This window comes from Miniopterus natalensis, chromosome X, assembly GCF_054644295.1.
Source record: "Miniopterus natalensis isolate mMinNat1 chromosome X, mMinNat1.hap1, whole genome shotgun sequence".
Lineage (NCBI taxonomy): Eukaryota > Metazoa > Chordata > Mammalia > Chiroptera > Miniopteridae > Miniopterus > Miniopterus natalensis.
Genome location: NC_142103.1, coordinates 63173705 through 63201333, shown reverse-complemented (window position 1 = coordinate 63201333; position 27629 = coordinate 63173705). Strand labels below are relative to the sequence as shown.

At 39.8% G+C, this 27629-nt stretch overlaps 1 protein-coding gene across 1 annotated transcript in view; it reads left to right on the top strand.

Annotated features, from left to right (window-relative positions):
• The first annotated feature begins 5327 nt into the window (after nt 1-5327).
• NEXMIF (neurite extension and migration factor) overlaps nt 5328-27629 on the top strand; it is a 300778-nt gene continuing 278476 nt past the window's right edge. Inside the window, exon 1 of the mRNA XM_016203891.2 lies at nt 5328-5417. The gene's annotated coding sequence lies outside the window, so the exon portion shown is untranslated. The remainder of the gene's footprint in view (nt 5418-27629) is intronic.

Genomic DNA, 27629 nt, shown 5'->3' with positions numbered 1-27629 from the left:
ATACTGTGATAATGTTATTCTTTCATTCACCTTATTTTATCCCTTTGCGTTGAAGTAGAACTTAAATTTGAGCTGAAAACCATCCTGTGTCTGTCCTCATCATGATGGAAAGAAACTTTCTGAGTCCAGTTGCAGGATGGCAATACCTCTTATGTCCCCCAAATTCCAGACACTATATTTCCCTTCACTGGGCACAGGCCATTGTGGGACTATTAGGGACTATAGCAGGCTGAAAACCACAACACACTTGGCACTTGGGTGGCATCTGAAAGGCTACGATCACCCAGGAATGTAACATGGAAGTATGGAGGAGTTAAATGTTTTTCCTCAAAGAGAAATTCCAGTAAACTCCCTTTTAATATTTGTCATCAAACTCTATTAGGCAGTGAATAAGGAGATTATGCTCTTTATTTTCCACAGGGAGAAACAAAGAGTCAGAGAGGTTCAGCAATTTTCTGCACATCACACAGTTTATCAAAGGCAAAATTACGGTCAAAATCCAAGATGCTAAGATCTAATCTTACACTTCTTCATTACCCCACTTTGTCCCAATGGACATGCTATCACTGACTGTTAAATAGGGACCAATTGTTCCCAAATGGTACCTTCTTGCATTGAAGTCTGACAGTAACTTTCTCCTTTAGATCTACCTTACAAGGAGAATGACTATGTAAGAGAGCCTTTGTTCCTTTTTGTCAATAAAACCCCAGGGAAAGGGATGATGTGAGCTAAGACAGCTGCCTTGACCAAAGTTCCACCCTACACAAAGAATAGAAATGTAGTCAAAATCTGATCAATGCCTTTATGTTGAGTGCCTCTGTTGTGCTAGACACTGTGGTCAGACATGGGCACCAAAGTTAAAAGTACCCACTCTCAAGTGAAATCAGTATTTTGAAGAGATATCTAACTCCCCTATTCATTGCAACATTATTCACAATAGCCAAGATAGTGAAACAAATTAAGTGTCTATCAATAGATAAATAGACAAAGAAAACATCACACACACAGACACACAGACACACACACACACTGGAATATTATGCAGCCTATGCAGGAAATCTTGCCATTTGTGACAACATGGATGAACCTGACGGACATTATGGTAAGTGAAATAAAACAGACACAGAAAAATGAATATTGTATGATCTCACTTTCACTTAGAACCTAAAAAAGCTGAACTCATAAAAACAGATAATAGAATGGTAGTTGCTAGGGGCTGGGGTTAGGGGGAAGGAGGAGCTATTGGTCAAAGGGGATAAAGTTGCAGTTATGCGGGATGAGTAAGTTCAGGAGACCTAATGTATAGCATGGTAATCGTAATTAATAATACTGTATTTTATACTTGAAATTTGCTAAGAAAGTTTATCTTAAGTGTTTTCACTACACCAAAAAATGTAATTATGTGAGCAATGGATATGCTAATTATCTTGATTGTGGTAATCACTCCAAAATGTATATGTATATCACATTATACACCTTAAATATATATAATTTTTATTTTAAATTTAAAACAATGCCTATTTTCCTCTCTATAAGTAAAGTGTCTAGAAGGGAAAGAAGACATAATTAGACAGTGTCAGTATGAGGTGTTATAGGGGCACAGAGGAGGATACCCAGGTCAGCCTACAGATCTCAGAAGTTTTCTTGGAGAAACTACAGCTAACAGCAGTGCCTGACCCATTGAAATCACTCAATAAAACTTAGCTATCACTATTATGGCAATAGGCGTTATCCCTGCCCTCAAGGTGCTCACACTCTAGTAAGGGAGAAAAATACAAATACATAACTATAATAATATGTAATTCATGAAAAATGATCTGTTGGAGAAGACAGAAATGGATAATAGCCCACATTCAATGAATGCTGCTTATGTTCCAAGCACTGTTCTAAGATTATATGTATATTTATATTTCATCATTTAGATCCTAAAATAACCCTATGTTTAATTCCATTTCCCTCAATTACAGGCAAGGAAGCTGAAGTACAGAGAAGTAAAGTAACTTGCCTAAGGCCAAGTTAGTTACAACTAATGAATGGTGTTAAGTAGTCATGTGTGAGAAAGAAAGAAAAAGCAGTCCCTGACATCTGGAACTGGCCTGGCACTCACAGGTAGGCCATGTTGTTTTCCTGTTCGACATAAAAAAATCTCACAAAATACTGACATCAGACAAGGTTACTCTGGTAATATGATAAAGTGAGACAAAACAGTGCCACTTCATAATTTAGTATAAGTACAGACAAAAACAAATTCACTGTGCTACCCACAAAAGCTTTATGCTCACTTCAGTCTGCTCTCTTTATAAATAAAATTGATTAAAGTGCCCAATCATGAAATTGTCCTTGCTTCCTGACAGCATTCAATACAGATTGAACCCCAAATTTCCTAGACTCTCCCCCAAATTATCCAACCAAAGCTCAAAACCTGTAATAAGTTCTTTCTACCACCCTTTTACTAAGATACCCCATGGTTCCCTATTGTATTAGCCTGCTAAAGCTGCCATAAAAAGATACCACTGACTGATTGTCTTCAACAACAGAAATTTATTTTCTCACAGTTCTGGAGGTTAGAAGTCCAAGCACAAGGTGCTGGCAGATATGGTTTCTCCTGAGAATTTTCTCTTAGCTTGCAGATGGCTGCCTTTTCCGTACCTATACATTGTCTTTTCTCTGTATGCATGTGCCCCTGGTGTCTCTTTATATGTCCAAATTTTCTCCTCTTACAAGGACACAGTCAGATTGGATTTGGGCCCACCCTAACCACCTCACTTTAACTTAGTTGTCTCTTTAAAAGCCCTATTGCCAAACACAGTCACATTCTGAGGTACTGGGTTTAAGGCTTCTACATATGAATTTGGGAAGAGACACAGTTCAGCCCATAACATGGGTGTACATTCTCCTGTCTCACTGTAACAAGTAATAAACTCAACTGTTTCAACTACTGGTGTATTCCTGGTAGTCTTTGGGTGAAAGCGCTGACACAAATTATAACTGGTGAATAACAAGAGAGAACTTTAAAAGGGAAAAATAAATACATAGTTCATACGGGTGAAAACAATGTGCTTTTCAACAATCAGAAAAGTGGCCATTGAGATCCAGCCAATAAATGGGTGGCATTTCAATATTTAACCTTTTTGTTTGTTTTTTGTTTTTGAGGACTAAGGCCAAATATTATTTTTCTTCATATTTATTTCAGTACCTGAGAGATACAAATGTATTTGCACAGTGCTTGACAGATGCGGGATAAAGATATTTCTAGTCTCAAGATATGTACAACGAATTTCTTCGTGGCTCAATTTTCTCACTTGTAAAATGGGAGTAATACAATTGTGTTTGCTGTGAGGATTAAATAAAATACTTCATGTGAATTGCTTAGCACAGTGTCTGGCACATAGTAAGGTCTTACTAACGATCAATTATTTAAGAATGAGTTTTGTTATGGATGAGTTTCATAGATATAAAATGAAAGGGTGGGGAAGGACAAGAGTGTTTCAAGCAGGTGGAATGGCAGAAACCAAGGCATATAGATCAGGAATTATAAAAAAGCCCCCTGTGCCCAGACTGAGACATTATGGCTCTGCTATGAAAGATCCATGGAGAGTACCTCAAATTTGATTAGACTTGCCAGAACTTGTTGGCAGTGAGATGTCTACAACACTTGTCTCTTCTGCTATCCCAGGGAAAATGAAATAACCTCTTCCCCTGCCAACCTGTGACAGGCCATAGAGTCTCTGTTGATGGTGATGGTGAGTGGTACACATCAGGTCTCAAAGCCTGAGCTTTGGCGGCAAAATGAGCCTGCAGCTGTGGCAGCAGAGAAACTTGAAATCAGGCACAGCCTGAGTGAAGAAGCTGTGCTTTGGCGATGGCTTGCTGGAGCAAGTGCACACAAAGTAGCTTAGTATGACTCCTCCTGTTCTGGCACCAACCTTACCATCTCTTGCCCTGGCTCCTAGTGGTGGTGGTTCAGGAATCCAGGCCCCAACCTTATACCTGAGCTCTAGGCGTGCTAAATGATCCTTTCTAAGTTGCTGTAGATCCCCTTGCTGTTTCCTGTTGGGTTCTCAGGAATTTTGAAGGGGCATGGCCACCTAAGGGATTTCTCAATGACAGCAGTCGGGCAGATCCCATTTCCTTCCTGGCACATTTCACATTCCCTTTTTCTCTTCTTCTGCATTCCAAAAAACACCCCTGTCCAATTCTCAAGGAAATGGCCTTTCATCCAACCTTCCAACAGGACCCACCCTTCTAGAGGCCTAGGCTCTGAAGTTAAGGGTAGGTAGAGGTTGAATGGTTAGATGTTTGGGAAAAGAAGCCATTAAGATATTCTTTCCCAAACTTCAGAGCGCCCCTCTCTGTACATATAACTGATCTAAAAGATGTGGGAGAGTGGTGACCCGCTGCGTGTGTGCTGGGAGAAGAACACTTCACTGGTGCGGTGGACACGACTAGCTGCAAGAATGAGTGGGGGGTGGGGTGGGGGTGGATAAGGGGGTGCGCGCCCTTTATGACAGGTGGCTGCGCAGTGCGCGCTCCCGGGAGTCTGAGGGGGGTGGACAGACGGACAGAGTGGGAAGGGGCACATAGGGAAGGGACTTTAGAGAGGGTAGAGAAAACGGGAGGGAAAGGGGGGCAGTGGTGAGGAAGGGAGGTAAAGGGGAACGCGTCCAGCAAGAACAGCCGTATTGGAGGAAACAATGGCAGGGGCAATAGCGATGGTGGCAGCCGAGGAAGTCCCACTCTGGGCACCTTTCTGAATGGGCAGTGGCAGCTCAGGGAGAAGAGACCAGGCAGCGCCCGCTGAGGCTCTGAGAAAAGCAGCGGAAGGAGGAGGAGGGGGGGGAGGAAGAAGAGGAGGAGGAGAAAGGGGGGGGGGGAGGAGGACGAGGCAGAGGGAGTACCCGGGAAGGAAAACCAGCAGCAGCAGCTGCAGCTGCAGCAGCAGCAGCCGTCGCCGCCGCCGCCACAGCAGTAGCAATAGCAGTAGCAGTAGCAGCATTTAGCAGTAGCTTTAACAGGGTAGTGACAGTAGCAGCTTCCCTCCTCTCTCCCTCCGGCCGATGGCCACAGCTACCGCACTGAGCGGGCTCCAGCGCCATGCGAGGTAGCCACCACAGGAGCTAGCGCTGGTGAGGGCCAAGTGCGGAGCCCAGGAGCAGCCGGCAGCCACTGAGGCACTGAGTTCCACGGCCAGAGCCCGACATCTCTGACTCCATCTACCAAGGCTGCAGCGGCGCCTGAGGGAGAGAGGCGCGTCCACCTGACTGGCCTGGCGTATGGAGCTGAGGCAGAGGTGTCAGCGGCGGCAGCAGTAGCAGCGACGGCAGCTAGAGCAATAGCAGTGGTGGCGGGACCCCAGCTTTAACTGTGGCCCCGCTCTGAATCCACCAGGACGTGCACCCTAGGAGTCGGCCTGTGAGGTGAGTACAGAGGCTGCCATCCAGCCCCTCTGGCCTTCTCGCTGGCTCCCCAACTGTCTCCGGGTGGCGGCTGCAAGTGGTGGAAGGAATTGGGGGAGGCCGAGAGAGAAGAGGAGGAAGGGCAGACAGAAGGGAGGGTGTCTGTGTGAGAATGGCGTGCGTGTGTGTGTCTGTGTACTAGGTAGCAAGGCCGCGGGGGCGCGCGGTCCTGGCTGGTCCTGACAGGCACTGCAATCTAGGAAAGGCCTCTATGCTGGAGCCGGGCGGGCTGGCTGGCGGGTTGGGGGGGCGGGAAGCAGGCGACTGGAGCTGCGGCGCTCACACGCACAGGGCCAGGGAGTGGGGACCAGCCAAGTGCTGCCTCCTTTCGGACTGATGGCGAGGAGATCCTGACCACGGAATAGGCAGAGACACCGCACGCTTCGGCGTGAGTGGGAAAACCCACGCTTTGGCCAGGATCCGGAGCCAGGGCCAAAGTGGTAAAGGTGCGAAGCGCCACGGCCCGTACCTCCTGAGCCTCCAGCGCACCGCACTGCCTTGCGGACCACAGAGTGCCAGTGAGCACGCGCCACTCGACTGGGGCTGCGGGAAGGTCTAAATTGAGGGCTCTGTAGAGCCTCACCCAGCTTGTCACCTTTGCGGAAATTACCTCGAGGCACATTCCCTCTTTGGATTGCAATCGAATTGCCCCTCTCCTGCGTGGCTTCTGGTGGTTCCCTGGGCTGTGCCCGCTACACATGTCGGCTGGGGTCTGGCACACCCCGTGGGGTGGGGAGGCCAGGAGCCGGCGCAGGGAACAGGCTCGGCCCCGGGAAAGTGTGGAAAACGCACCGCTGAGTTGGCGCAGTTCTGCTGAGGAATCCAGGGGTTTCTTCATGACTGCTTCTGTCAGTCTGATTCGTGAGGGACTGAATCACCCGGTTTTCTGTTCTTTTTTGAAGTTAAAAAGAAAAAAAGAAAAAAAAGGCTTCCCTATTTCGACACCAGCACACTTGATTTTTGTCGAATTTCTCATTGCATTTTGAATAAGTGGGTTTCATATTTTGCTTCTGCGTTTTGGCTCGCAGCATATTGTTGAATTCTGTGTAGTATACTTAGGTAATGTGGCCTTTTCCTAACATTACATTTTCTAGACCTTTATCTGAAAAGACATGGTTTGTGTGTAGGGCTGCTGGGCTGTTAAACAAGCATCTAAAGCACTTTAACCCAGGATTTGAATATCTCCTTGTTTTTGGTGGAGGAGCAGAGTGTGCTGATAGTTCCTGAAATATTTTGCTTGGTGAGCAAAGGTGCTCCAATGGTTTTCCCTGAACTGTAAAGACCATTTGGGTTTCCACGGGTGAATCTCCCTTACATCTTTTACACATGACCAAACGTTTTATTTACAGCAATGACATTCTCATGGCTGAGGAGAATTTACACTTACTTAAAAATATTTTTAGAAGGAAACAAAAAAGCCCTAAGTAACTGTCATTTTACATATTAACTGGGAATCCGGCTAATCAAATAAAACTGGCTGAGTGTCTGAAACTCTATCCCAGTGAAGTATGTGGCTGTGAATATAATTAACCATCTGTCTAGTGAGCAGTTTAAATTTGGGCTGGTACACTTTTATTACAGTGTCTAATTTCTGGAAGACTTGTACATTTTACCCAGTAGTAACAACAAAAACGTGTTTGCTTACTAGGTCAAAGATTTACTTGTGTGGTGGTGGGATTTCCCTTTTTCTCCCCCTACCCCATCTTTCTTAGTCTCCACATTCCTTGACCTGAGAGGTCAAAATGAGCCTCTTGCTTTTCCAAATGGCATATTTATAATACAGGAACTCAAAGCAGCCATGGTAGCTAGTAATTAGACATTTTTGTTCCTTGGAAATACCTTCCAATATTTTACCTCTCACAGAACCTGGATAGATTGCATTCAATTGAGTTAAAAATATATAATTTTTGTGGACATGTGTACAGATGGAGTAGGGTTATTCAACAAATTTAAGACTTGAAATCTGACTCCATTTACTTTCTCTTATGCTGTCCTGTAGCTGTCCAAATCATCATTTCACATCCCACAGACACATACTCATGCACACTCAAAATCATATCCATTTATCCTTATAACCAATTTTTAGGTTAACAGTATTCACATTTATGATTTTAATAGTATGCTGAGAAGCTTATTTTCTTTGTAAATCAAAAGTGTAAAATACCATAACATGAAAGGGCATTGTACATATTAATTTTTTTCCCTCTGATGTGATTTTAACCAAAAATTTATTACTAGGAAAAAAATAATAGATTTTGGGTGGAGATTAAATGGCCCTGGGAAGATTAGATTTTAGAGACTTCTACTAAATAGCTGTTGTTTACGTGACATAACATAACATGACATAACTAAAATGAACCATGAGTTGATTCTGCTGTGGGCTAGAGAAAGTCATTTAGAGGAAAATACTCTTAAAACAAATATTTGGCTAAATAATAGCTCTGACAAATTGGTAACAATTATTGTAAGCACCTGGTAAAATTTGACATGTGTCAAGTTTGTTAAATAAATCAACCTGTTCAGTGAATAAATCTTCAATGCATCAGTGCTTTTTAAAACACACACACACACACACTCACACATGCAAACTATAACACCCTGTTGCCAAAGTCAAACAAATGCAGAACACTGCCACTTTCTCTCTGTTTTACTTAGACCTTCTTGGACCTTCTCTCTTTTTCGTTTCTCTACAATCTTCTAATTATCTGTAAACTCCTTAGAGCAGAGAGAACTAAAGATGTGGTGGTGTTGCCTGTGTTTAGGAAGTGAGAGAAGAGGGATGAGAAAAGTGATAAGTGCTGGATTTTATTTTATTTTAAAACAATATAAAATATTTTTAATCTACAAAATATACATTTGTATAGCTTTCAACTATAACTAATAACAGCACTGTATAATTAAAACATACTGAAGTGGTTCATATATAAATTCTGAACAATTCCTTATTTGTTTATTTTTAAAATTTATCTTTATTGTTGAAAGTTTTACAGATGTTCCCTTTGTCTCCTCCACTGAAACCCTCCACCTTCCTCCTGCCCCCTCCCCAGGTTTTCACCATACTATTGTCTGTGCCCATGGGTTATGCATATATGAAAATAAGTTCTTTGTCTACCCCCCCCCCCCCCCCCCCGATTCATCAGTCTGTTCCATGCTTCTGTGTCTCTGGATCTATCTATTTTTCTCATCAGTTTATTTTGTTCATTAGATTCCGCATAAAAGTGAGATCATGTTATATTTGTCTTTCTTTGCCTGGCTTATTTCACTTAGCATAATACTCTCCAGGTCTCTCCATGCTGTCTCAAAGGGTAAGAGATCCTTCATTTTTACACCTGCATAGTATTCCATTGTGTAAATGTACCACAGTTTTTTATCCACTCATCTACTGATGGGCACTTGGTCTGGTTCAGATCTTAGCTATTGTAAATAATGCTGCTATGAACATAGGGGTGCATATATTCTTTCTGATTGGTGTTTCAGGATTCTTAGAATATATACCTAGAAGTGAGATCACTGCATCAAATGGACCAAGAGCTGGATTTTAAACATTCAAAGACATACTCATGAATTTCAATCACTGTGGAGGTCCTAGTCTCATGGAAGTATTTGCTTTGGAAAAGGACTAGCTTTACCAAAGAAGCATTGATTGCAGTTGCTCTGTTCCTAAGTCCAGTTCTAGTGAATACTTTTTCTCTCCAAATTCCTTAGTAAGGGGAGAAAAGGAGGTTGTAATTAGCTTTTGACCCTGTTACATTATCTTTACATGTATTTTTCTGGTGGCACATACATCGTTTAAGTGTTCTACCTTGCAGTAAGCAAAAGGAATAAAGTACCAAAGTAGGTGGTAGGGAAGAGAAATGATATACTAAGGAGTAGATTATCTGGTTTCTCTGCTTTACCTTTCTTTGGTTTTATGGGGAAAGTAAGTTTTGACATTTTAATTCTTTCTTTATTTGTCCCCTTTTACCTCCTCTGAGATGTTGCCCATCAGCTCCCTAATTGACTGTTTCTCCACCAGAAAACACCTTTTCAAAACCTAGGTCATAGAGTTAGACACAAAGAACTTTTTGGGTTCTCCATGCCACTTCTCCAGGGCTCCTTGGAAACAAAACAAAAGGCACTGAGCAAGACTACATCACATGGGCTACCTTTAATTTCAGAGTTTTCTCTCATGCAGAAAATTTTGTTTTAGGCAGAGGTGAACATTCCTCTCTTCTCAAGCAACACTGACCTTGTGCAACATTACACACATCACAATCTTGGAGAAATCTGGTCTGGGTGGGGCCAGCCAGGAGAGTGGAGGGTAAGGGAAAGATACCTTTTAGTGAAGGTAGGGCCTTTTCTGGACCAGCTACAGCTAAGGGGTGAGGACACTCTATGTCTCTCTTCTCATGGGTTCCTCATTGACCACAGTGATTTGCAGCCCTTTGCTTGGGAATATGCTCTCTTTAGTCCCTTTTTTGTGGATAAGCACTATGAACTGATGTCTTTCCCTCCCTTGTTCTCTGGTGGAAAAAAAAGGCTGAGTTCTTCAAGACCAACTAATGTGCACATAATTTTTATTTTTTAAAAGGCACTTCAATAGGTCATATTCTACAACCCAATAAGATGGTGTTGATATAAACAAGTATCTACTATTTTCTCGAACACCCCCAAACTCCATTTAAAAAGTTACACCTGCCTACTTTGGTAGCTCAATAGTATTACACAACTAACTTAATCAAGTGCTGCTCTTAATGTTTAACTTGAGGGGAGTTAGAAGTTATAGACCAAGATTATACTGTGGACCTCACTGCTTGAGTAGCAGGCTCCCATCCATAACAGGCATAGATTTTCATTTGCTTTGGGGGAAGTTGAAGCATTTCCTCTATGGAGAACTATAGTGTGGTCATATACCTGTTATCCAAGGATATTTATTTCACCCTTAAAAGTGTCCTAGTTTGGACAAAAAGTTCTATGGTCACCTAACTATAGCCACCTTCAAATCAAACTGTGCTCTTGGTTTGGGGAGATGGTTATATTTATAAAGCTTGGCCAGGAGTATAATGAGCTTTGAAGATGTCATAGTCCCTTAACTGGCTCAGCCTATCCTTTTACTAGCTAAGAAGTCTTTCTGGAGGATAAGAATCCCCAAAATGATTCAGGATTTGGGCCTGACAGAATTGTACACCCCTCCAAAATGTGTGTGTGCATATGTGCGCGTGCGCACACACACACACACACACACACACACACACACACACACACAAGAGGTGCTATCTGCATGCTGGAAAGTGACTGCTCTTACTTTCATGAAAGACTGGCAATAGGTAATAAGCTTAAAGCTTATCAGGAGGCATTTAGGTTTAGAAAGATCATCTTGAAAATGTTAGTTGTAAAATAAGAGAATGGTACTAATGGAAGTGTGAATTCCTTTTAGAATATGTTTTAAGAAATGCATGGGTAACTCTGTCCAGAATAATGTGCTTGTAGTCTTCCAAATATGTAAGTATATATTTATATTACATATACATATTTCCCTTTTCCTTTTCTGTAATGGACAAGATAACCTTTTAAACTGTCTTCTAGTCCTAAATACCCGTGATTGGCTTTCATTGATTTAGGGCAGGCATCAAAAGAAACTATGGTGCACAAGACAAATATGACCTGCTATGGTAAAAGCAATCATAAAGACAAGAAAAAAATGTGCCCAGCCTGGTGTGGCTCAGCGGTTGAGCGTCAACCTAGGATCCAAGCAATCGGGGTTCCATTCCCGGTCAGGGCACATGCCCTGGTTGCAGGCTCGATCCCCAGTTGGGGGCGTGCAGGAGGCAGCCGATCAATGACTCTCTCATCATTAATGTTTCTATCTCTCTCCCTCTCCTTTCCTCTCTCTGAAATCAATAAAGATATTTTTTAAAAAAAGAAAAAAATGTGGAGCCCATTTGGAGTTGGTTTTGCATGTTTTGAAGCTTCCTTCCCCTTTGTAATTGACCTTTCCTTAGGCCAATGTCAAAATGAGTCCACATTTCCTGAGCACATACTTATCAGCTGATATCTAGGATTTGGAAGGTTGCCCAGAACCTGGTAGAGTGGCAGAGGGATGACCCCAAAAGTGAAGTCCATGTGTGAATTTTTTTGTTTGAATAACCCATGGACACAGACAATAGTGTGGTGGAGGCCTGGAGCAGGGTAGAAGGGGTCAATGGGGAAAAAGGGAGACATCTGTAATACTTTCAACAATAAAGATAAATTTTTAAAAATGTCAATAGTGATCTTTTCCAGTAACCAAAATTTTGTGGTGCTACTAAATTCCTTTTGCCCTACTCTCAAGTATTTACCACGTATTTCCTAGCATTGAGGATTTATTAACCCAGAGACCAGTTTTTGCAAGTTGTTTGAACAGAAACGTGCTGTCTCTTTAGTTACTAAATAACTGAAACACATTCTGAAAATGTGCTTACTGAGTAGGAGCGTAAATAAAGTGGGCCATCACCATTTAGTTTAGTGGTTCCTAACCTTTTTTTTTTTTTTTTTTTTTGGCATGAACCCTTGTGAAAATTCAATGAATGCCAAAGGTCCACTCTTCAGAAAAGTACACATTTACATATATGACACTTGCATACATTTTCAGGAAATTCAACCATGCATTGTGAGTTAAAAAAACCTCTGCAGTAGCCTTTGCCTAGTTATTACAAGAATTGCTGTTGCATGGCTGTCATGGTCACAGTAGACTGAAATGGAAGCCATGAAAATGACTCTCTCAAAAAAGCCCGTTATTAGTATACTTATGGGCTACAGCTCTCAGCTACTGGTGCAAGCATTTTTCTGATTAGTCTTCACAGGCATTTTTCATTATGGAAAAGCATCATTAAGCACTCACTTTGACATTTCTATTCTCACCAAGAATAAGTCAAGTCTAGTTTCCTCAAATCCTTGACTTGTCAACTTTCAGATGCTTACAAATATCTGTTCAACACTCACCCTCCACAAGTTCATTATTAATATATAAAATTTATTCCATAAAAGCTCACTTGTGCTCACCTGCCCCCATCTCTTCTCTTTTATCTATTTACCTATCTCTGTATATTTCCCTTAGCCAATGATCTTGACAAAACTTGGGAACTCTTGCCAGCACCAATTGTTAGGTATGGTGATGGAGTCAGAGAGGAAGGTTGTGTCCAGGTTATCTTCATGAGGACTCTTGGGACTCATGGGCCTTTTAGAGTATTAGCATCCTAGAGATCTAGCATCATATATTAAAGGCAAAGTTCCTTAAGATGTGCAAACACTAATATATGCCATGTTTATTATCCTACAGTTCTAGGGGTGGGGAATCTGAATTGATCTCACTGCATTAAAATCAAGGTGTGAACAGGGCTGAATTCCTTTGTGGAAGCTCTAGGAGAGGCTCCCTTTCCTTGCCTTTTCCAGCTTCTAGAGCCTGCCCACATTTCTTGGGTCATGGCCTCCTTCCATTATCAAAGTCAGCAATGGTGCATTGATTCCTTATATTGCATCACTTCAATCTTGCTTCCATTGTCACATCTCCTTTTTTACTCTCATTCTTCTGCCTCCCTCTTCCACTTTTAAAACCCCGTGTAATTACATTAGGTCTACTTGGATGAATAATACAGGATAATCTCCCCCAAGGTTAGATGATTTGCAAACTTAATTCCATCTGTTCCCAATAGGCCATAAAACCTAACATAGTCATAGGTTCTAGGAGTAGATCATGGACTACTTTGTAGAGTCATTACTCTGCTTGCCACAGTGACTTGATTTTTTTAAATTTTGAAATCATTATAGATTCACAGGAAATTGAAAGGACAGAGATGTTCTATGTAGCCTTCACCCAGTTCCCTAAATGGTTACATCTTACATAACTATAGTATCAAAATCATGAACTTAACATTAGAACAATGGATGCGTTTAGTTCTATGCTATTTTATCATATGTGTAGATTTGTGTAACTACCACCACAATCAAAGATAAAGTATTATTCAATCACTACAACCATTCTCTTGTGCCAACCCTTTATTGTCTTTATAGTCACACTGATCCCCCTCACCCACATTATCTCTAGCCCATGGCAATCACTAATCTTTTTTCTAAATTTATAGTTTTATCATTTAAAAAATATTATATAAATGGAATCCTAGAGTATGTGACCTTTTAAGATTGGCTTGTTTTCACTCATCATAAGGCCCTCGAGATCCATCCAAGTTGTTTTGTGTATAGATTATACATTCCTTTTTACTGTTGAACAGTATTTCATGGTGTGAATCTATCAGTTTGTTTAACCATTTACCTATTGAGGACATTTTGGTTGTCTCCAGTTTTGTGCTATTACAAATAAAACTGTACAGGTTAGTGTACAAGTTTTTGCATGAACACAGCTTTCATTTCTCCAGGAGTGTGATTGCTAGGTCATGTAGTAAGTGTATGTTTCCAGTTTTTTAAGAAGTTCAAAATCATTTACCAGAGTGCTTGTACCTAACTTATCACAGTCTAATAATATCAATATTTTACCTGTTTGACCAATCCTTGCCTCTTTTTGAGTCCTTTTATCCTCCTTCATTTATAACATCATTGTCTTAAATATTTCCTCTATGTATATTTAGAACTACGTCAGACAGTGTTATAATTTTTGCTTCAACTGTCAAATGTAACGAGAAAACTCAACATGAGCAGCAGTCAATTGTGTTTACTCTTACTTTTACTCTTTCTGTTGTTCTTCTTTCCTGAGGTTCCAAAATTCCTTCTTTTATATTTTCTGTTTAGAGAACTTCCTTTAGTCATTCTTTTAATGCAGGTTTGTTCGTAACAAATTCTCTTAGTTTTCCTTCATCTGAGAATTTCTTGATTTCTCCTTCATTCCTGAAGAATATTTTCACACAATATAGGATTCTGAATTGACAGTTCTTTTCTTTCAGCACTTGAAAAAAGTATCATTTCCACCCAGCCAGCATGGCTCAGTGGATTGAGCGTTGCCCCATGCACCAAGAAGTCCCTGGTTCAATTCCCAGTCAGGGCACATGCCTGAGGTGTGAGCTCGATCTCCGATGAGGGGCGTGCTGGAGGCAGCCAATTGATGTTTCTATCTCTCTATCCCTCTCCCTTCCTCTCTCTCTAAAATTAATAAAAACGTATTAAAAAAAAAAAAGATATCATTTCTTTCTGACCTCCTTGGGTTCTGATGAGAAATCTGCTGTCATTCTTTCTCATTGCTTTCAATATCTTTTTAATGTTTTTAGTTTTCAGAAGCTTGGCTATGATGTACCTTGGCACGGATTTCTTTGGGTTCATCCAGTTTGGAATACTATCAGCTTCTTGAATCTGTAGGTTTATGTCTTTAAGCAATTTGGGGAAGATTTTAGCCATTATTTCCTTGAATACACTTTCTGTAAAGTTGTCTTTATCTTATTGTGCCAGGCCTCCTCTGGTGACAGAAAAATTAGATTTTTTTTGTAGCCCTGAGGCTCTGATCATTTTTTTCAGTCTATTTTTCTGTTATTCAGATTGGATAATTTATATCTTTAAGTTACCAGACTTTTCCCTCAGTCCTCTCCATTCTGCTGTAGACATCATCTGTTGATTTTTTTTATGCTTTAAAAGATGGTACTTTATTATTTCATCAGCATGCTTGCCACTTTCACTTAAATGTCATCTCAAAGTCAACATGTCTCAGACCCAACTCACCATCTCCAACCCCACCTCTGTAGTCTGTAACATGAGCAGCAGCCCACCTCACTCCACCCTTGCCTCCTGTAAGCTTCACCTTGCCCATGTCCTGTATCCCCACCTGTATCTCTGTCCTATGACAAACTCTTGACCTCTTTCAGAAAGACCACTGTACCGTCCTCCTCACCGGCCTGCTGTGGGCATTTTGATTTTTTAAAATTTCAGTTATTGTATTTTTTATTTCTAAAATTTCCACTTGGTTCTTCCATGTATCTTTTATTTCTTTTCTGAGACTTATATTTTTTATTTGCCTCAAGAGAGTTTGTAATTGCTTATTGAAGTATTTATTTATTTATTTATTTATTTATTTATTTATTTATTTATTTATTTATTTATTTTATCATGGCTGCTTTAAAATCTTTGTCAGAGAATTCTAACATCCCTGTCATCCCTGGCTTTTGCTTTTTGTCATTCAGATGGGGATCTTTCTCATTCTTGGTATGAGGAGTGATTTTTTAATTTTTTTTTTTACAGTAACCTGGATATTTCTGTAGTATGTTATGAGACTCTGGGTCTTATTTAAACTTCTGTTTTAAATAGCTTTCTCTGATATTGTTCCAGCAGGGGAAGGCAGTGTACTGCTTTGTTACTTCCAGGTTCCCCATTCAGCTTTTGTTGACACTTGGAGGGCAGGGCTTCTCTTTATTGCTGAGTGAAGGGTTGGAATTCAGTCACATTTCAGGTGTTTGATAACCATCTGTGGTTAGTGGCTGCCATATTATACAACACTTATGTGGAACACTTCATCACTATTTCTGGGAAGACTCAAGATTCAGAAGGGAGCTTTGTCCTATAAGAATTGAAGTTTAGGGTTAGATACTGTGGCACAGGTGGAATAAGACAAGGACCTATATTGGATCTGAGGTGTATGGCTGGGGTTTAGTTCAAAAACCTGAGGTGCTATGAGTATTAGAGAGATATGAACACAGGGAAGTCAGCTGGAAAGTATGGACCTAGTAGAGTTGGTAGAAACTATATATACCATACTATTAACTAAGTTTCATCCTCTCAACCTTTGTAACAGGTGGAGTAACATGCTGCAGATTCTTGTACCACTTCATTTTGTTAAAGGGAAAATCTCCCTTATTGGGGAGAAGTTAGTTAGTTTATTCATATCAACAAACTTCACCTCAGTGGCTAAAACAATTATTGATTGAGGAAATATTAACAGAAAAGAGTAGCTTATGAAAGGTATATTCATTCAGTTTGTAGAATCTAGGATTTATTTGGCATCTTGGTGGCCCCACGCTCTGATCCTCAGCTAGTTGGTGGGCATTTTTGAAAGAGCACTTTCTTTCACAGAGCTCCATGTTGACTTGTTGGTACTTTTGTCCAAGGCCTTGAGAATCAGTAGACCCTATTACACAGCTTCTTTGTGCACTGGCATAACTGTTGTCTTCTCAAATCTCTCTTTGCTTACACTTCTAGTGATAACCTCAATGTAAATACACTGTTCTCAATTTCTCTTACTGGCTCTCTGTATTTGTGTATACATCTCTGTGTGCTTCTTTTTATGGGCTGCTTATATACTGTACTACCTGGCAAGGGAAGATATGTACCCATTGCCTATTGAATGTGTTTTATGTATGGTATGTATGCCATATTATTTTTTTCCCATAGCAAATCCTGTATTTGCAAAGCTGTAACCTTGACATGTTAGGATGTTTTATAAATGACATAGTCATATTCATTTGGCTAAACAGCTTAAAGGAAGAGGAATGGTGCCAGTGCTATACTGAGTTTTCAGATATATGTGGTTTGACTTAAAACTAGACGAAAACATATACTCATCTGAGGAAGAAGCAATTTGGAAGTTAGGCTGTAAAGAGAGAGATAAGCATGCTTTATAACTCAAGACCAAGGTGTTGGTTGTTAAATCCCAGACCATGACTCACCTAGATCCTTCCATATGTGTATTTGTGAGGAAGAGGTGAGTAAACCTTGTTTGTTACTCAGACGTATGGAAATGATATAGTGGGAGCAATCAAAATCCCAGTTCATCACTTTGTCTCTCAAGAAGGTTCCAAATACACTACTTAATTTTGAAGACAGTGGTCACCAGTTAAGCAGAGGAGCCAAAAGATTAGGATACAGATCTGGGTAGAGAACCTGGAACCAACATTCCTTGCCATTGAACTCACCCTCTCCTATAAGCCACTGTTTTTTGCCTTATTTCAATAATGCTTTGGAAGCTACACATACAAATATTTAGCACCTGAATAAATGGAAAGACCCATTTGTTTATTGTTCAGATAAAGACCCATTTGTTTATTGTCTAAGGTGCTGATGTCATATTGCTGACCCCAATGATTCATGAATCAAGGCCAAGTCACTTCTAGCCAAACACTGAAAGATGCTGAAAAGCAGGTAGGTAAGTTAATCTCTCCTTCTTGATTTTCACCTCCACCATTCTACCCTCAGGTATCTTCCAGGACTAAATACCATTCATTAATGGAAGTCTAAAGTGGATGCAGCTAATGCCAGGAATGAGATTCCTTTATTTTCTGAAAATTTAATTTATTAGACTGAAAAAATCCACAGTTCTACTCTAGAAAGCCAGGCCACATACTAGACAAATTACTCTTTTAAATAAAAAGCCATTTTGGCATAATATGCACTGAAAGGAAAAGTGTGATCCTATGCACGCTCTTTATTTTGCCCTCTGTCCATTTAGACTTCCTTATCTTTTTTCTTGCATGACTCTGACCCAATATCCCAATAATCCTCTAGGAGGCCCTTTGTAATTAACTTCTCCCTGCTCTATGTCATCTACTTATGGCACTGAAATGCTGTGTGTCACATGGTGTAAGGTAGCATTGGCCACAAATGGACCCAGAGGAAAATATTGGGGGACTAGCTGTTTCCAGACCCTTAGGTAGAAGGACTGCTCAAGCAGCTGGGACAGCCTGAGGTGGGAGAGGCCACAGTGGATGATAGGGCAGAGAGTTTCTGTTTGGGCTTGTTGCTGAGATGGTCAGCTGAGGAAGACAGCTGTGTGTTCAGTGGTCCTGAGGAAATGAAAACTCGGACTGGTCTGTCTTCATTCAGGAGACAGAGTTATGTTAAGGGGCCATAGGCACTAAGGCTGCCAATAACACCTTATAATTTTATAGCCCCTTTCTTCTAAAGGAGTCATAGGGCTCCTATGTTTTATTTCATTTGGCCTCACAAACAACCTCATGGACTTAGGAAAGGTAAATATTGAAGACCACATAGTACAGGTTGCTTCCCCACCCTGAGACCCAAAGTTTTCAAAGTGTAAAATGAGAGCTTGGTTTAGAGCTCATCTCTAAGGACTTTTCCCACAGTAACAGTTTCCATGTTGGTAACATTTTTCATATGGAGGATTTGAGTCTCAGATATATTAAAGCGAGTTGCTCAAAACCACACTGTAAATCAGGGAGAGTGATAATTACAGGTCAAACCCTGATCCTTTCTGTTAGATTGTCCTATCCGTGGTTTATTTGAGCAGTGAGGTAAGGGAGACTCTTACTTCTGAACTCATGAAGCCCATGTTTATCTATTCCGTTTAACACTCTTATTTGCCTGACCACCTTCCCAACCTACACCCCTCACTGATCAGCAGGGCCTTTAACCTTTTCCCTGATGTTGCCTGGGATCTGTATCTTATTTGACTACCGCTGTTTTCCTGGCATATTGTGTGGCTGGATACAAGGTCATTACTACTCTTAAACAGCAAAATCTAGAGTCAGTTCTTCAGTTACATTAGCTCAGAGAGTCCTGTCGCTCTGGGAGTGGCAGAGTTAGGTCAGGAAGAGCCACTGAAAAACATCATATTGTGAGGTACCCCCAAAAAGCAAGGAGAGTTTTGGGGAAAAGGGCTAGCAAAATGGGGCTATGGGGAAAATCAAGAGACAATGAGTTGGTAAAAGCAAATGGATTCAATTGTCAGTCACTATGCAGCAAAAGAGCTAAGATGACTGAGATTTCTTCAGAGTTATAGGATAAAATGGCATTTCTGACTTTGACAGAAACTTAGCTTGGGGAGAGGACAGTCGGGGAAAATGAAAAGCTTTATTTTCAGCAGGTCCAGCTTTTGTAGTAAGACATTTCGTTTAAGAAATGTAAGCTGAGTACTCTGGGGAATAAATTCAGAGAACCATATTACCCATATGATTCCTGGAAGCCAGTAAGAAGTTGACTCAACAAGGCATGGCAGAGGTGATTTGTGGTGTTGTAACAGCCATGTTGGAAACTGAGATGGAAAATTTGTCCCTAAAAGGCTAGGCAGTTGGAAGAGATTCACTGGAAGTTCCTATCTGAAGAAATCAATGAAACAGAGTGGGGTTTTAAATACATATGGTGGGTGATGGAACACCCAGCAGCTTCCATCTTTTAATGGGTCCATTTGTTAAGTCTGGTTTATGCTCTAGAACAAGGATTTGTTTGTTACTTTTGGGCAAGAATTTCCTGAGGTTCTCAGGGCCTCTGTATATCTTATCACAGTGACTATCTCTTTCACTTTCCTTTGTCCTATTACTTTTTGCTCCTTTTCATTTTCTTAGTTTTGAGATTAAATTCGCTTATCATTTACCAGAATAATCCATGGACATTTCACAGATTTTAAAAATACAGAAAAGAAATAGTCAACATTTTGCTTTTAAAATGACTTATGTTTGTATTTTGAATAAGTAGAAAAATACTGAAAAGCACTGAGAATCAATACCATAACAAACACTCTTGGATCTCTGCTCAGAACTGATAAACAACATCTTTTTGTGTGTGTTAAGAACACAACATATTTACCTACATAACAAATTTTTAATTTTATTTATTTTTTTAAAATATAACTTTATTGATTTCAAATAGAGGAAGGGAGAGAGAGAGAGAGAAACAGAAACATCAACGAAGAGAGAGTCATTGATCAGCTGCCTCCTGCACGCCTCAATTGGGGATCGAGCCCACAACCCAGGCTTGTGCCCTTAACAGGAATTGAAATACAATCTCCTGTACCATAGGTCAATGATCAACTGCTGAGCCACAGTGGCCTGGTGCAATTTTTTTTTTATACTTAATATTTCATTGGTTAATTTTTTTTGCATTCAAAATATTACAGAACTCCCCTTTTCTCCTCATTGACATTTCTACCCCCCTTCCCAGTCCCTCACCAAACTATTGTCTGTGTCCTTGGATTATGCATATATGCATATAAATTCTTTGGTTAATTTCCCTCCACCCACCCACCCCTACCTTCCCTCTGAGATTGGTCAGTCTGATCCATGTTTCCATGTCACTGAATTTATTTTATTCATCAGTTTATTAAGTTCCTTGGATTCCAATATAAGTGAGATCATGTGATGTTTGTCTTTCTCTGCTTTGCTTATTTCGCTTAGTGTAATATTCTCCAGCTCCATCCATACTTCCCCAAAGGGTAAGAGATCCTTCTTTACAACTGCATAGTATTTCATGGTGTAAACGTCCCACAGCTTTTTTATCCACTCATCTACTGATGGGCACTTAGGCTGTTTCCAGATCTTAGCTATTATAAATTGCATTGCTATGAAAATATGGGTGCATATATTCTTTCTGATTAGTGTTCCAGGATTCTTAGGATATATTCCTAGAAGTGTGATCACTGGGTCAAAGGCAGTTCCATTTTTAATTTTTTGAGGAACCTCCATACTGTTTTCCATAGTGGCTGTACCAGTCTGCATTCCCACCAGCAGTGTACCAGGGTTCTCTTTTCTCTACATCTTCACCAGCACATGTCATTTGTTGATTTGTTGATGGTAGCCATTCTGACAGGTTTGAAATGATACCTCATTGTGGTTCTAATTTGCAACTCTCTGATGATTAGTGAAGTTGAGCATTTTCTCATAGGTCTCTTGGCCATCTGCATGTCCTCTTTGGAGAAGTGTCTACTAGGTCCTTTGCCCATTTTTTAATTGGATTGTTTGTCTTCCTCTTCTTGAGTTGTATGAGTTTTTGTACACTTTAGAAATTAGCCCCTTATCAGATACATCCTTGGCAAATATGCTCTTCCACACTGTGGGGTTTCTTTGTATTTTGAAGCTGGTTTCTTTTGCTATTCAGAAGCTTTCTAGTTTGATGTAGTCCCATTTTTTCTTTTGTTTCTCTTGCCTTAGGAGATGTATCAGTGAAAATTTCTCTACACGAGATGTCTGTTACTTTACTGCCTATGTTTTCTTCCAGGATTTTTTATGGTTTCACGACTTACATTTAAGTCTTTTATCCATTTTGAATTTATTTTTGTATATGGAGTAAGTTGGTGATCTAGTTTCATTTTTTGCATATACCTGTCCAATTTTTCCAGCACAATTCACTGAAGAGACTGTCTTCACTCCATTCTACGCTCTTGCTTCCTTTGTCAAATATTAACTGACCATAATGGCATGGGTCTATTTCTGAGGTCTCCATTCTGTTCCACTGATCTATATGTCTGTTGTTGAACCAAGCCAGGCTGTTTTGATAACAATAGCTTTGTACCACAATTTGATGTCCAGTAAAGTGATCCTTCCCACTCTATTCTTTCTCAAGATGGCTGCGGCTTTTCAGGGTCTTCTTAGGTTCCATATAAATTTTTGGAATATTTGTTCTAGCTCTGTGAAATATTCTATTGGTATTTTAATAGGAATTGCACTGAATCTATAAATTGTTATGGGTAGTATGGACATTTTAATGATATTAATTCTTCCAATCCATGAACATGGTATATTCTTCCACTTGTTTATATCTTCTTCTATTTCTTTTTTCAGTGTCCTGTAGATTTCCAAGTACAGGCCTTTTACATCCTTGGTTAAGTTTATTCTTAGGAATCATATTTTTTCAGTTGTAATGGTAAACGGTATTTTTTTTAGCTTCTATTTCTGAGAGTTCATTGTTGGTGTATATTAATCCCTTCTATTTCCAAATGTTAATTTTGTACCCAGCTACATTGCAGAATTCATTTATCAAAACTTGTAGTACTTTGGTAGAGGCTTTAGGGTTTTCTATGTACAATATCATGTCATCTGCAAATAATGACAGTTTTACTTCCTCTTTTCCAATTTGGACACCTTTTATGTGCTCCGCCTTTCTGATGGCTGTGGCAAGGACTTCCAGTACTATGTTGAATAAGAGCGGTGAAAGTGGACATCCCTGTCTTGCTCCTATTTTTAAGGTAAATGGTTTTAGTTTTTGACCATTGAGTATGATGTTGTCTGTAGGTTTGTCGTATATGGCCTTTATTATGTTGAGATATGTTTCCTCTTTTCTCACTTTGCTGGAAGTTTTTGTCAAAATGGGTACTGGATTTTGTCAAATGCTTTTACTGCATCTATTGCATGTGATTTTTGTCCTTCATATTGCTTATGTGATGTATCGCATTTATTGATTTGTGGATATTGTACCAGCCTTGCATCCCTGAAATAAATCCCACTTGGCTGTGGTGTATGATGTCTTTAATGTGTTGCTGGATCCTGTTTGATAGTAGTTTGTTGAGGATTTTAACATCTATCTTCATCAGGTATATTGGCCTGTAATTTTCTGTCTTTGTATTGCTTTTCTCTGGTTTTGGGATTAGGGTGATGTTGGCCTCATGAAAAGAGCTTGGGACTTTTCCCTCTTCTTGAATTTTCTGAAATAGCTTGAGGAGAATAAGCGTTAACTCTTCTTTGAATGTGTGGTAAAACTAGCCTATAAATCCATCTGTTCCTAGGCTTTTGTTTGTTGGAAGATTTTTGATTACTGCTTCAATTTCATTAGTTATTATCGGCTTATTCAGGTTTCTGATTCTTCCTGATTCAGCTGTGGAAGATTATATGCTTCTAGGAATTTATCCATTTCACCCAGATTGTTGTTTGTTGGGACATACTGGCTCATGTATTTTCTTGTATTTCTCTTGAGTCAGTTGTTATATTGCCTCTTTCATTTCTCATTTTATTTATGTGGGTCCTCTCTTTTTGTTTCTTTGTGAGTCTGACTAAAGATTCACCAATCTTATTTACCTTTTCAAAGAATCAGCTTTTGACTTCATTGATTTTATGTATATATTTTTTTAGTCTCTATATCATTAATTTCTGCTCTGATCTTTATTATTTCTTTCTTTCTACTTCCTTCTGGCTTTTCTTGCTGTTTTCCCTTTAATTCTTTTAGTTGATGTGTTAGATGGTTTAGTAGAGCTTTTTCTTGTCTCTTGAGTTATGCCTATAATGCTATGAATTTTCCTCTCAGGACTGCTTTCGTTGTGTCACATAGATTTTGGGTTGTTGTCTGTTCATTTTCATTTTCTTCCATGAAGTGTTTGATTTCTTCCTTGATCTCCTTGGTAACCCATTCATTGTTTAATAACATCCTATTTAGCCTCCATGTATTTGAATATTTTGAATTTTTTTAATTTGTTGTTTTCTAGTTTCATGACATTGTGATCAGAGAAGATGCTTGATATGATTTCAGTCTTGAATTTGTAGAGACTTGTTTTGTTCCCTAACATGTGGTGTATTTTTGAGAATGTTCCATGCACACTTGAAAAGAATGTGTATTCTGCTGTTTTGGAATGAAATGTTTTGTAAATGTAAATTAAATCCACTAGATATCGTGTGTCATTTAAGGTGTGTTTTTACGTTTTGATTTTTTGTCTTGATGATCTGTCCAATGATGACAGTGGGGTGTTCACGTCCCCCACTATGATTGTATTGTTGTCGATCTCTCCCTTAAAGTCCACCATGAAATTTTTTTATATCTTTAGATGCTATGTATTGGGTGTATATATATATATATATAAAATATATCTTTATTGATTTCAGAGAGAGGAAAGGAGGGGAGAGAGAGAGATAGAAACATCAATGATGAGTCATTGATCAAGCCCGCAAGTGGGCATGTGCCCTGACCGGGAATCGAACCCCGATCGCCTGGATCCTAGGTCATTGCTCAACCACTGAGCCATGCCCGGCCGGGCAGGTGCATATATATTTATAAGGGTTATTTCCTCCTGTTGGCTTGATTCCTTTCTTATTATGTAGTGACCATTTTTGTCTCTTGTTAACGTCTTTATTTTGAAGTCTGTTTTCTCAGAAATAAGTATTGCTACTCCAGTCTTATTTTCCTTTCCATTTGCATGGAATATTTTTTCCCCACCCCTTCACTTTCAGCCTGGGTGAGTCTTTTGCTCTCAAGTGGATTTCTTGTTGACAACATATATATGGGTCATGTTTCCTTATCCATTCAGCTACCCTATGTCTTTTGATTGGAGCTCTAATTCCGTTCACATTTAATGTTACTATTGATATATACTTATTTAATGCTATTTTGCCATTCATGCTGATGTACCTTTCTCTCAATAGTTCTTCGTTTTCTTAAATCAGTCCTTTTAACATTTCTTGCAATGCTGGTTTGGTTGTACTGAACTCCTTTAGCCTTCTTTTGTCTGGGAAGCTCTTTATTACACCTTCAGTTTTAAATGATAGCCTTGTTGGAAAAAGCAGTCTTCGTTGTATGTTCTTGCTTCTACTTACTTTGAGAATTTCATGCCTCTCCCTTTGAACTAAAGTGTTTCTATTGAGAAATCTGCTGTCAGCCTTATGGGGGCTCCCTTTTAGGTCACTGTCTCTCTCTTTTGCAGCCTTAATATTCTCTTTTTGTCCTTAATATTTTCCATTTTAATTATGATGTGTCTTGCAGTGGGTCTCTTTGGGTCCTTCTTGTTTCAAACCCTCTGTGCTTCCTGAATTTGTGTGGCTTTCTCCATCCACAACTTAGGGAAATTTTCTGTAATTATTTCCTCCACCAGGTTCTCTATCACTTGCTCACTTTCCTCCCCCTCTGAAACCCCTATGACATGAATGTTTTTCACTTCATGCTGTCCCAAAGCTCCCTTGCTTTTTGTGTTTTTACTTTTTGCTGCTCTGATTCAGTGTTCTTTTTCTACCTCATCTTTTAAGTCACTTATTCTGTCCTCTGCTTCACTGAGCCTGCTTTTAATTCCTTCCTGTATATTCTCAATATCAGATATATTATACTTCATTTCTGCCTGGTTCTTATTTATCATATCTAGCTCTCTTTTCATGTTTTCACTAAGTTCCTGGACTTTCCATTAAGTGTCTTTTTGTTCTCATTAATTTTCTTGAGCATCTTTATGACCATTACTCTGAACTCTCTTTCTGATAACTTGCTTAACTTCATCTCATGAAGGTCTTTTTCTGGCAATTTTTCCTTTTCTTTGGCTTGTGGGTTGTTTCTTTGTCTCCCTATATTGGTTGCTTTTAGTATTTGTATCTGTATATTAGATATATTTGCTGTCTCTCAGTCTTGTGGAGTAGGATTTTGTAGTGTATGTCCAATAGGGCCCAGAGATGTGTTTTCATTATACTTCTGAGCTATTTGCTCTAAGTGTGTCCCTTTTGTGGGTGTCCCTTTTTTGGTTCTTTGGGCTCTCCTGTTGTGATTAGGTCTATATTGTTTTTCACCCACTTTTGAGAGGACTTTCCCCTGAGTTTGGCTAACTGTGTGTCTCAGCCCGAACCACCGTGATGTGAGCTGTTGTACAGGTGCTGACAAGGCAAAAAACACACACCCACACACACAAAACAAAACTGCCAGTTAACAAGCAGTATTTTACAAAATATCTTGACAATCACAATGAAAACATCTCAAGAGAAAATAAAATTAGGAGAAGGAAGCAAGAATCCAAATTCTAAAGCAAAAAGAAAAAAGGGAGAAAAAAAAATTATTGCTAATAGTAAAAAAAAAAAAAATTAAATAAAAATATAAAATTAAAAATAGAAATAAAGAACTTACTGGGAGATAAAAGGGGCAGAGAAAAGACATGAATGAAAAGTGAGCAAAAAAAATTAAGAGTAGAGTGTAAGAATAAGAAAATAGTTGAAAAATAAAGAGTAAAAGAAATAGACAAACAGAAACCAACAAAGTAAAAGACAGGAAGACAGAGAATAAAAGGGTAGAAAAAGTAAAGAAAGAAAGAAAAAAGTAATGCCAGTGGAAAAACAAGAGTGAGAGAGATAAAGCGACAGCAGGGGTTGAGTACAATAAGAGATATGAGGGAAACAATAGAGAAAAGCAGTAAACTTTTTGGTTATAATGATCTCAGCAATTAAGCTAAGGATGTCAAGAAAATCTTGATAATGGAGCAAAAAAAACCAAAACAAAACAAAACAAAGGAAAAACAAGCTAAGCAAAACAAATTTTAAAAAAGTAATTAAAAATTTCAAAAATATTAAAAAATTTAAAAAGAAAATTTTTTCTTTTCTCTTTTTCTAAAAAAAAAAAAAAAAAGGTCAATCAGGTGAATTTTGTCTGGGCAGCTTATGTTGTCTGAGGATCACTGTTTTGTATGCTGATTTCAGTTTTCCTGGTAGGTACTTGTGTATCAGCCAATATCAGGAGCTGTCTAGGTTTGGCTCTGGTGTCCTTAGGTAGTTGGCTGACCTGAGGTTCTCTGTGGATCACCTCCACTTGTTAGCTATTTTGCCACCTTTTTGTGGTTGCCTGGTCTTACTCCAGAGGTTTCTGAAAAGTCTTTAGGGTGTAGGCCCACTAGTGTAGCTTGGGATATTTGTTCCCTTACTTAGAAGTTTTGCTGTCAGGCACTTACTGTGGGGATGTTAGTCTCTGCTTCAAAGCCAACTTCTTAGTCTCTACCATATTCTCCAATGTTAGTTTCCCTAGAATGTCCTGCTGCAGTTTCAGATTGTATTCAGTCTGTTGCCTTTTCTGTATGGGCAGTTTCAGAGACCTGGGATCTGTGGGTTCGATTAAAATAAAAACTTCTGGTGAGCACTTTGCCTACCCAGCCCCCCAGGAGGGGTTTTAAGGTTTTCCTCCTGTTCCCAAACAATATTCCCTGAATGCCTTATTCTTGAATTGTTGTCCTGTGAGTTGTTCTCCCTCCCATGTCAGGACTGTGCCCTTCTGAGGATATCTGGGGCTTCATTAAGCTAAACCAGCCCTTTTCTTGTTGGGAGTGGTGCTCTTAGGCTGCAGGAGAGGTAAGCATGCTCTGCCCCTCTTTCCCAGATCTGGTTGGCAGATCTTACAGGATGCTCATTTCAAACTCTCCACTATGCAGACACAAATCTCAGCTATTGCTGGTCCATCTCCCCAATGTAAGTCAGGAAGGTGAATGCCCTTTCAGCATCAAAAACTCAAAAATGCACAGTGCAAATCACAGTAGGAGAATCTTCCCTTTGAGGTCCTGGTGCCCCCATGCCTCGGAACCAAGCTGGAGGGGTCACAAAGTCAGCCCTATGTAGCTCCCCTGCACAGCGGATCTCAGTAAAGCTGGGCAGCTTCTTGGGCGCTATCCTGGCTCCCCTCAGAGTGGGTCAAAAACCCCCAATTTGCCACTCCAGCTGTTCCGGTAGCTGGAGACCTGATCTGCCTTGCTGGTGGCTCTGGTCTTTCTCTGGTGGCTGGAATTTGGATGAGCCCCACCTGCAGCTCCAGTTCTTCTCTCATGGCAGGACGGTTCTCTTCCTC